This window comes from Melospiza georgiana, chromosome 30 (genome assembly GCF_028018845.1).
Source record: "Melospiza georgiana isolate bMelGeo1 chromosome 30, bMelGeo1.pri, whole genome shotgun sequence".
NCBI classification, from domain to species: Eukaryota; Metazoa; Chordata; class Aves; order Passeriformes; family Passerellidae; genus Melospiza; species Melospiza georgiana.
In genome coordinates, this window is record NC_080459.1 from 4,403,972 (window position 1) to 4,415,827 (window position 11,856).

Below are 11,856 nucleotides of genomic sequence, written 5' to 3' on the forward strand. Positions count from 1 at the left end.
TGCCTATCGTAGCTTTTCAGGAGCCAGCCGGTCACTCCCAGCCATAGGCCCCGAGACACAAACCTCGGCCCGTTTCCCTGGCAAACAAAAGTAAGCTGCCCCGCTTCTGGATGGCAGATTGCAGGAGCCACTTGGTACTATCAAACCAGTCCGACTTGGAACTGGTGCCACCTCTGGTCTGGGAACCATCCTGCGTATCGTGGATTCTAAGGAGCCAGCCGGCCACTCCCAGCCACAAGCCCCCAAACACAAACAACGGCGCTTTTCCCTGGAAAACAAAACTCGCCTGCCAACTTTTTGATGGCAGATTGCAGGAGCCGCTTGGTACGATCAAATCAGCCCATCTTGGCACTGGTGCCACCATGAGTCTGGTAACCATCCTGCCTATCGTAGCTTTTCAGGAGCCAGCCGGTCACTCCCAGCCATAGGCCCCCAGACACAAACCTCGGCCCGTTTCCCTGGCAAACAAAAGTAAGCTGCCCCGCTTCTGGATGGCAGATTGCAGGAGCCACTTGGTACTATCAAACCAGTCCGACTTGGAACTGGTGCCACCTCTAATCTGGGAACCATCCTGCGTATCGTGGATTCTAAGGAGCCAGCCGGCCACTCCCAGCCACAGTCCACCAAACACAAACAACGGCACTTGTCCCTGGAAAACAAAACTCGCCTGCAAACATTTACATGGCAGATTGCAGGAGACACTTTGCACCATCAAACTAGCCCGACAGGTCACTGGTGCCACCTCTGGTCTGGTAACCATCCTGCCTATCGTAGCTTTTCAGGAGCCAGCCGGTCACTCCCAGCCATAGGCCCCCAGACACAAACCTCGGCCCGTTTCCCTGGCAAACAAAATTAAGCTGCCCCGCTTCTGGATGGCAGATTGCAGGAGCTATTTAGTACTATCAAACCAGCCCAACTTGGCACTGGTGCCACCTTGGCTCTGGGAACCATCCTGCCTATTGTGGATTTTCAGGGGTCAGCCAGCCACTCTCAGCCATATGCCCTCAAACACAAACCACGGCCCTTTTCTCTGGCAAACAAAACACAACTGCCCCTCTTCTGGATGGCAAATTGCAGGACGCACTTGGTACTACAAAAACAGCCCAACTTGGCATTGGTGCCACCTTGGGTCTGGTCACCATCCTGCATATCGAGCATTTTAAGGAGCCAGCCGGCCACTCCCAGCCATATGCCCCGAAAAACAAACCACGGCCCTTTTCTCTGGCAAACAAAAATCCGCTGCCCCGCTTCTGGATGGCAGATTGCAGGAGCCACTTGGTACTATCAAACCAGCCCGACTTGGCACTGGTGCCACCTTGGGTCTGTGAACCATCCTGCGTATTGTGGATTGTCAGGAGCCAGCCGACCACTCTTGGCCACAGACCCCAATCAAAAACAACGGCCCGATTCACAGGCAAAAACAACTCAGCTGCCCCACTTCTGGATGGGAGATTGCAGTAGGCGCTTGACTCTGTCAAACCAGCCCTACTTGGCACTGGTGCCACCTTGGGTCTGGGAACCATGCTGCGTATCATGGAATTTCAGGAGCCAGCCGGCCACTGCCAGCCACAGGACCCAAACATAACCCACAGCCCTTTTCTCTGGCAAGCAAAACTCAGCTGCCCCGCTTTTAGATGGCAGATTGCAGGAGCCACTTGGTACTATCAAACCAGCCCAACTTGGCACTGGTGCCACCATGGGTCTGGTCACCATCCTGCCTATCGTAGCTTTTCACGACCGAGCCGGTCACTCCCAGCCATAGGCCCCCAGACTCAAACCACGGCCCGTTTCCTTGGCAAAAAAAGTAAGCTGCCCCGTTTCTGGATGGCAGATTGCAGGAGCCACTTGGTACTATCAAACTAGCCCAACTTGGCACTGCTGCCACCATGGGTCTGGTAGCCATCCTGCCTATCATAGCTTTTCAGGAGCCAGCCGGTCACTCCCAGCCATAGGCCCCCAGACAAAATCCTCGGCCCGTTTCCCTGGCAAACAAAAGTAAGCTTCCCCGCTTCTGGATGGCAGATTGCAGGAGCCACTTGGTACTATCAAACCAGCCCGACTTGGAACTGGTGCCACCTCTGGTCTGGGAACCATCCTGCGTATCGTGGATTCTAATTAGCCAGCCGGCCACTCCCAGCCATAGGCCCCCAAACACAAACAACGGCGCTTTTCCCTGGAAAACAAAACTCGCCTGCCAACTTTTTGATGGCAGATTGCAGGAGCCGCTTGGTACTATCAAATCAGCCCAACTTGGCACTGGTGCCACCATGGGTCTGGTAACCATCCTGCCTATCGTAGCTTTTCAGGAGCCAGCCGGTCAGTCCCACCCATAGGCCCCCAGAAAAACCTTTGCCCGTTTCCCTGGCAAACAAAAGTAAGCTACCCCGCTTCTGGATGGCAGATTGCAGGAACCACTTTGCACCATCAAACTAGCCCGACTTGGCACTGGTGCCACCTCTGGTCTGGGAACCATCCTGCGTATCGTGGATTCTAAGGAGCCAGCCGGCCACTCCCAGCCACAGTCCACCAAACACAAACAACGGCACTTTTCCCTGGAAAACAAAACTCGCCTGCAAACTTTTACATGGCAGATTGCAGGAGCCACTTTGCACCATCAAACTAGCCTGACTTGGCACTGGTGCCACCTCTGGTCTGGGAACCATCCTGCGTATCGTGGATTCTAATTAGCCAGCCGGCCACTCCCAGCCATAGGCCCGCAAACAAAAACAACGGCGCTTTTCCCTGGAAAACAAAACTCGCCTGCCAACATTTTGATGGCAGATTGCAGGAGCCACTTGGTACTATCAAACCAGCCCAACTTGGCACTGGTGCCACCATGGGTCTGGTCACCATCCTGCCTATCGTAGCTTTTCAGGAGCCAGCCGGTCAGTCCCACCCATAGGCCCCCAGAAAACCCTCGGCCCGTTTCCCTGGCAAACAAAAGTAAGCTACCCCTCTTCTGGATGGCAGATTGCAGGAGCCACTTGGCACCATCAAACTAGCCTGACTTGGCACTGGTGCCACCTCTGGTCTGGGAACCATCCTGCGTATCGTGGATTCTAAGGAGCCAGCCGGCCACTCCCAGCCACAAGCCCCCAAACACAAACAACGGCGCTTTTCCCTGGAAAACAAAACTCGCCTGCCAACATTTTGATGGCAGATTGCAGGAGCCGCTTGGTACTATCAAATCAGCCCAACTTGGCACTGGTGCCACCATGGGTCTGGTAACCATCCTGCCTATCGTAGCTTTTCAGGAGCCAGCCGGTCACTCCCAGCCATAGGCCCCCAGACAAAAACCTCAGCCGGTTTCCCTGGCAAACAAAAGTAAGCTGCCCCGCTTCTGGATGGCAGATTGCAGGAGCCACTTGGTACTATCAAACCAGCCCGACTTGGAACTGGTGCCACCTCTGGTCTGGGAACCATCCTGCGTATCGTGGATTCTAAGGAGCCAGCCGGCCACTCCCAGCCACAGTCCACCAAACACAAACAACGGCACTTTTCCCTGGAAAACAAAACTCGCCTGCCAACTTTTTCATGGCAGATTGCAGGAGCCACTTTGCACCATCAAACTAGCCCGACTTGGCACTGGTGCCACCATGGTCTGGGAACCATCCTGCGTATCGTGGATTCTAAGGAGCCAGCCGGCCACTCCCAGCCACAGGCCACCAAAAAAAATCAACGGCACTTTTCCCTGGAAAACAAAACTGGCCTGCCAACTTTTTGATGGCAGATTGCAGGAGCCGCTTGATACTATCAAATCAGCCCAACTTGGCACTGGTGCCACCATGGGTCTGGTCACCATCGTGCCTATCGTAGCTTTTCAGGAGCCAGCCGGTCACTCCCAGCCATAGGCCCCGAGACACAAACCTCGGCCCGTTTCCCTGGCAAACAAAAGTAAGCTGCCCCGCTTCTGGATGGCAGATTGCAGGAGCCACTTGGTACTATCAAACCAGTCCAACTTGGAACTGGTGCCACCTCTGGTCTGGGAACCATCCTGCGTATCGTGGATTCTAAGGAGCCAGCCGGCCACTCCCAGCCACAGTCCACCAAACACAAACAACGGCACTTGTCCCTGGAAAACAAAACTCGCCTGCAAACATTTACATGGCAGATTGCAGGAGACACTTTGCACCATCAAACTAGCCCGACAGGTCACTGGTGCCACCTCTGGTCTGGTAACCATCCTGCCTATCGTAGCTTTTCAGGAGCCAGCCGGTCACTCCCAGCCATAGGCCCCCAGACACAAACCTCGGCCCGTTTCCCTGGCAAACAAAATTAAGCTGCCCCGCTTCTGGATGGCAGATTGCAGGAGCTATTTAGTACTATCAAACCAGCCCAACTTGGCACTGGTGCCACCTTGGCTCTGGGAACCATCCTGCCTATTGTGGATTTTCAGGGGTCAGCCAGCCACTCTCAGCCATATGCCCTCAAACACAAACCACGGCCCTTTTCTCTGGCAAACAAAACACAACTGCCCCTCTTCTGGATGGCAAATTGCAGGACGCACTTGGTACTACAAAAACAGCCCAACTTGGCATTGGTGCCACCTTGGGTCTGGTCACCATCCTGCGTATCGAGCATTTTAAGGAGCCAGCCGGCCACTCCCAGCCATATGCCCCCAAAAACAAACCACGGCCCTTTTCTCTGGCAAACAAAAATCCGCTGCCCCGCTTCTGGATGGCAGATTGCAGGAGCCACTTGGTACTATCAAACCAGCCCGACTTGGCACTGGTGCCACCTTGGGTCTGTGAACCATCCTGCGTATTGTGGATTGTCAGGAGCCAGCCGACCACTCTCGGCCACAGACCCCAATCAAAAACAACGGCCCGATTCACAGGCAAAAAAAACTCAGCTGCCCCACTTCTGGATGGGAGATTGCAGGAGGCGCTTGACTCTGTCAAACCAGCCCTACTTGGCACTGGTGCCACCTTGGGTCTGGGAACCATGCTGCGTATCATGGAATTTCAGGAGCCAGCCGGCCACTGCCAGCCACAGGACCCAAACATAACCCACAGCCCTTTTCTCTGGCAAGCAAAACTCAGCTGCCCCGCTTTTAGATGGCAGATTGCAGGAGCCACTTGGTACTATCAAACCAGCCCAACTTGGCACTGGTGCCACCATGGGTCTGGTCACCATCCTGCCTATCGTAGCTTTTCACGACCGAGCCGGTCAGTCCCAGCCATAGGCCCCCAGACACAAACCACGGCCCGTTTCCTTGGCAAAAAAAGTAAGCTGCCCCGTTTCTGGATGGCAGATTGCAGGAGCCACTTGGTACTATCAAACTAGCCCAACTTGGCACTGCTGCCACCATGGGTCTGGTCACCATCCTGCCTATCGTAGCTTTTCACGACCGAGCCGGTCAGTCCCAGCCATAGGCCCCCAGACACAAACCACGGCCCGTTTCCTTGGCAAAAAAAAGTAAGCTGCCCCGCTTCTGGATGGCAGATTGCAGGAGCCACTTGGTACTATCAAACCAGCCCAACTTGGCACTGCTGCCACCATGGGTCTGGTAGCCATCCTGCCTATCGTAGCTTTTCAGGAGCCAGCCGGTCACTCCCAGCCATAGGCCCCCAGACAAAATCCTCGGCCCGTTTCCCTGGCAAACAAAAGTAAGCTTCCCCGCTTCTGGATGGCAGATTGCAGGAGACACTTGGTACTATCAAACCAGCCCGACTTGGAACTGGTGCCACCTCTGGTCTGGGAACCATCCTGCGTATCGTGGATTCTAATTAGCCAGCCGGCCACTCCCAGCCATAGGCCCCCAAACACAAACAACGGCGCTTTTCCCTGGAAAACAAAACTCGCCTGCCAACTTTTTGATGGCAGATTGCAGGAGCCACTTGGTACTATCAAACCAGCCCAACTTGGCACTGGTGCCACCATGGGTCTGGTCACCATCCTGCCTATCGTAGCTTTTCAGGAGCCAGCGGGTCAGTCCCACCCATAGGCCCCCAGAAAAACCTTTGCCCGTTTCCCTGGCAAACAAAAGTAAGCTACCCCGCTTCTGGATGGCAGATTGCAGGAACCACTTTGCACCATCAAACTAGCCCGACTTGGCACTGGTGCCACCTCTGGTCTGGGAACCATCCTGCGTATCGTGGATTCTAAGGAGCCAGCCGGCCACTCCCAGCCACAAGCCCCCAAACACAAACAACGGCGCTTTTCCCTGGAAAACAAAACTCGCCTGCCAACTTTTTGATGGCAGATTGCAGGAGCCGCTTGGTACTATCAAATCAGCCCAACTTGGCACTGGTGCCACCATGGGTCTGGTAACCATCCTGCCTATCGTAGCTTTTCAGGAGCCAGCCGGTCACTCCCAGCCATAGGCCCCCAGACAAAAACCGCAGCCGGTTTCCCTGGCAAACAAAAGTAAGCTGCCCCGCTTCTGGATGGCAGATTGCAGGAGCCACTTGGTACTATCAAACCAGCCCGACTTGGAACTGGTGCCACCTCTGGTCTGGGAACCATCCTGCGTATCGTGGATTCTAAGGAGCCAGCCGGCCACTCCCAGCCACAGTCCACCAAACACAAACAACGGCACTTTTCCCTGGAAAACAAAACTCGCCTGCCAACTTTTTCATGGCAGATTGCAGGAGCCACTTTGCACCATCAAACTAGCCCGACTTGGCACTGGTGCCACCATGGTCTGGGAACCATCCTGCGTATCGTGGATTCTAAGGAGCCAGCCGGCCACTCCCAGCCATAGGCTTCCAAACAGAAAAAACGGCGCTTTCCCCTGGAAAACAAAACTCGCCTGCCAACTTTTTGATGGCAGATTGCAGGAGCCGCTTGGTACTATCAAATCAGCCCAACGTGGCACTGGTGCCACCATGAGTCTGGTAACCATCCTGCCTATCGTAGCTTTTCAGGAGCCAGCCAGTCACTCCCAGCCATAGGCCCCCAGACAAAAACCTCGGCCCGTTTCCCTTGTAAACAAAAGTAAGCTGCCCCGCTTCTGGATGGCAGATTGCAGGAGCCACTTGGTACTATCAAACAAGCCCGACTTGGAACTGGTGCCACCTCTGGTCTGGGAACCATCCTGCGTATCGTGGATTCTAAGGAGCCAGCCGGCCACTCCCAGCCACAGGCCACCAAAAAAAATCAACGGCACTTTTCCCTGGAAAACAAAACTGGCCTGCCAACTTTTTGATGGCAGATTGCAGGAGCCACTTGGTACTATCAAACCAGCCCAACTTGGCACTGGTGCCGCCATGGGTCTGGTCACCATCGTGCCTATCGTAGCTTTTCAGGAGCCAGCCGGTCACTCCCAGCCATAGGCCCCCAGACACAAACCTCGGCCCGTTTCCCTGGCAAACAAAATTAAGCTGCCCCGCTTCTGGATGGCAGATTGCAGGAGCTATTTAGTACTATCAAACCAGCCCAACTTGGCACTGGTGCCACCTTGGCTCTGGGAACCATCCTGCCTATTGTGGATTTTCAGGGGTCAGCCAGCCACTCTCAGCCATATGCCCTCAAACACAAACCACGGCCCTTTTCTCTGGCAAACAAAACACAACTGCCCCTCTTCTGGATGGCAAATTGCAGGACGCACTTGGTACTACAAAAACAGCCCAACTTGGCATTGGTGCCACCTTGGGTCTGGTCACCATCCTGCGTATCGAGCATTTTAAGGAGCCAGCCGGCCACTCCCAGCCATATGCCCCCAAAAACAAACCACGGCCCTTTTCTCTGGCAAACAAAAATCCGCTGCCCCGCTTCTGGATGGCAGATTGCAGGAGCCACTTGGTACTATCAAACCAGCCCGACTTGGCACTGGTGCCACCTCTGGTCTGTGAACCATCCTGCGTATTGTGGATTGTCAGGAGCCAGCCGACCACTCTCGGCCACAGACCCCAATCAAAAACAACGGCCCGATTCACAGGCAAAAAAAACTCAGCTGCCCCACTTCTGGATGGGAGATTGCAGTAGGCGCTTGACTGTGTCAAACCAGCCCTACTTGGCACTGGTGCCACCTTGGGTCTGGGAACCATGCTGCGTATCATGGAATTTCAGGAGCCAGCCGGCCACTGCCAGCCACAGGACCCAAACATAACCCACAGCCCTTTTCTCTGGCAAGCAAAACTCAGCTGCCCCGCTTTTAGATGGCAGATTGCAGGAGCCACTTGGTACTATCAAACCAGCACAACTTGGCACTGGTGCCACCATGGGTCTGGTCACCATCCTGCCTATCGTAGCTTTTCACGACCGAGCCGGTCAGTCCCAGCCATAGGCCCCCAGACACAAACCACGGCCCGTTTCCTTGGCAAAAAAAGTAAGCTGCCCCGTTTCTGGATGGCAGATTGCAGGAGCCACTTGGTACTATCAAACTAGCCCATCTTGGCACTGGTGCCACCATGGGTCTGGTCACCATCCTGCCTATCGTAGCTTTTCAGGAGCCAGCCGGTCACTCCCAGCCATAGGCCCCCAGACACAAACCTCGGCTTTTTTCCTTGGCAAACAAAAGTAAGCTGCCCCGCTTCTGGATGGCAGATTGCAGGAGCCACTTTGCACCATCAAACTAGCCCGACTTGGAACTGGTGCTGCCTCTGCTCTGGGAACCATCCTGCGTATCGTGGATTCTAAGGAGCCAGCCGGCCACTCCCAGCCACAGGCCACCAAACACAAACAACGGCGCTTTTCCCTGGAAAACAAAACTCGCCTGCCAACTTTTTGATGGCAGATTGCAGGAGCCACTTGGTAATATCAAACTAGCCCGACATGGTACTGGTGCCACCATGGTCTGGGAACCATCCTGCGTATCGTGGATTCTAATTAGCCAGCCGGCCACTCCCAGCCATAGGCCCCCAAACACAAACAACGGCGCTTTCCCCTGGAAAACAAAACTCGCCTGCCAACTTTTTGATGGCAGATTGCAGGAGCCGCTTGGTACTATCAAATCAGCCCAACGTGGCACTGGTGCCACCATGAGTCTGGTAACCATCCTGCCTATCGTAGCTTTTCAGGAGCCAGCCAGTCACTCCCAGCAATAGGCCCCCAGACAAAAACCTCGGCCCGTTTCCCTTGTAAACAAAAGTAAGCTGCCCCGCTTCTGGATGGCAGATTGCAGGAGCCACTTGGTACTATCAAACAAGCCCGACTTGGAACTGGTGCCACCTCTGGTCTGGGAACCATCCTGCGTATCGTGGATTCTAAGGAGCCAGCCGGCCACTCCCAGCCACAGGCCACCAAAAAAAATCAACGGCACTTTTCCCTGGAAAACAAAACTGGCCTGCCAACTTTTTGATGGCAGATTGCAGGAGCCGCTTGATACTATCAAATCAGCCCAACTTGGCACTGGTGCCACCATGGGTCTGGTCACCATCCTGCCTATCGTAGCTTTTCAGGAGCCAGCCGGTCACTCCCAGCCATAGGCCCCGAGACACAAACCTCGGCCCGTTTCCCTGGCAAACAAAAGTAAGCTGCCCCGCTTCTGGATGGCAGATTGCAGGAGCCACTTGGTACTATCAAACCAGTCCGACTTGGAACTGGTGCCACCTCTGGTCTGGGAACCATCCTGCGTATCGTGGATTCTAAGGAGCCAGCCGGCCACTCCCACCTACAGTCCACCAAACACAAACAACGGCACTTTTCCCTGGAAAACAAAACTCGCCTGCAAACTTTTACATGGCAGATTGCAGGAGACACTTTGCACCATCAAACTAGCCCGACAGGTCACTGGTGCCACCTCTGGTCTGGTAACCATCCTGCCTATCGTAGCTTTTCAGGAGCCAGCCGGTCACTCCCAGCCATAGGCCCCCAGACACAAACCTCGGCCCGTTTCCCTGGCAAACAAAATTAAGCTGCCCCGCTTCTGGATGGCAGATTGCAGGAGCTATTTAGTACTATCAAACCAGCCCAACTTGGCACTGGTGCCACCTTGGCTCTGGGAACCATCCTGCCTATTGTGGATTTTCAGGGGTCAGCCAGCCACTCTCAGCCATATGCCCTCAAACACAAACCACGGCCATTTTCTCTGGCAAACAAAACACAACTGCCCCTCTTCTGGATGGCAAATTGCAGGACGCACTTGGTACTACAAAAACAGCCCAACTTGGCATTGGTGCCACCTTGGGTCTGGTCACCATCCTGCGTATCGAGCATTTTAAGGAGCCAGCCGGCCACTCCCAGCCATATGCCCCCAAAAACAAACCACGGCCCTTTTCTCTGGCAAACAAAAATCCGCTGCCCCGCTTCTGGATGGCAGATTGCAGGAGCCACTTGGTACTATCAAACCAGCCCGACTTGGCACTGGTGCCACCTCTGGTCTGTGAACCATCCTGCGTATTGTGGATTGTCAGGAGCCAGCCGACCACTCTCGGCCACAGACCCCAATCAAAAACAACGGCCCGATTCACAGGCAAAAAAAACTCAGCTGCCCCACTTCTGGATGGGAGATTGCAGTAGGCGCTTGACTCTGTCAAACCAGCCCTACTTGGCACTGGTGCCACCTTGGGTCTGGGAACCATGCTGCGTATCATGGAATTTCAGGAGCCAGCCGGCCACTGCCAGCCACAGGACCCAAACATAACCCACAGCCCTTTTCTCTGGCAAGCAAAACTCAGCTGCCCCGCTTTTAGATGGCAGATTGCAGGAGCCACTTGGTACTATCAAACCAGCCCAACTTGGCACTGGTGCCACCATGGGTCTGGTCACCATCCTGCCTATCGTAGCTTTTCACGACCGAGCCGGTCACTCCCAGCCATAGGCCCCCAGACACAAACCACGGCCCGTTTCCTTGGCAAAAAAAGTAAGCTGCCCCGTTTCTGGATGGCAGATTGCAGGAGCCACTTGGTACTATCAAACTAGCCCAACTTGGCACTGCTGCCACCATGGGTCTGGTCACCATCCTGCCTATCGTAGCTTTTCACGACCGAGCCGGTCAGTCCCAGCCATAGGCCCCCAGACACAAACCACGGCCCGTTTCCTTGGCAAAAAAAAGTAAGCTGCCCCGCTTCTGGATGGCAGATTGCAGGAGCCACTTGGTACTATCAAACCAGCCCAACTTGGCACTGCTGCCACCATGGGTCTGGTAGCCATCCTGCCTATCGTAGCTTTTCAGGAGCCAGCCGGTCACTCCCAGCCATAGGCCCCCAGACAAAATCCTCGGCCCGTTTCCCTGGCAAACAAAAGTAAGCTTCCCCGCTTCTGGATGGCAGATTGCAGGAGACACTTGGTACTATCAAACCAGCCCGACTTGGAACTGGTGCCACCTCTGGTCTGGGAACCATCCTGCGTATCGTGGATTCTAATTAGCCAGCCGGCCACTCCCAGCCATAGGCCCCCAAACACAAACAACGGCGCTTTTCCCTGGAAAACAAAACTCGCCTGCCAACTTTTTGATGGCAGATTGCAGGAGCCACTTGGTACTATCAAACCAGCCCAACTTGGCACTGCTGCCACCATGGGTCTGGTAGCCATCCTGCCTATCGTAGCTTTTCAGGAGCCAGCCGGCCACTCCCAGCCACAGGCCCCCAAACACAAACAACGGCGCTTTTCCCTGGAAAACAGAACTCGCCTGCCAACATTTTGATGGCAGATTGCAGGAGCCGCTTGGTACTATCAAACCAGCCCAACTTGGCACTGGTGCCACCATGGGTCTGGTCACCATCCTGCCTATCGTAGCTTTTCAGGAGCCAGCCGGTCACTCCCAGCCATAGGCCCCCAGACAAAAACCTCGGCTTTTTTCCTTGGCAAACAAAAGTAAGCTGCCCCGCTTCTGGATGGCAGATTGCAGGAGCCACTTGGTACTATCAAACAAGCCCGACTTGGAACTGGTGCCACCTCTGGTCTGGGAACCATCCTGCGTATCGTGGATTCTAAGGAGCCAGCCGGCCACTCCCAGCCACAGGCCACCAA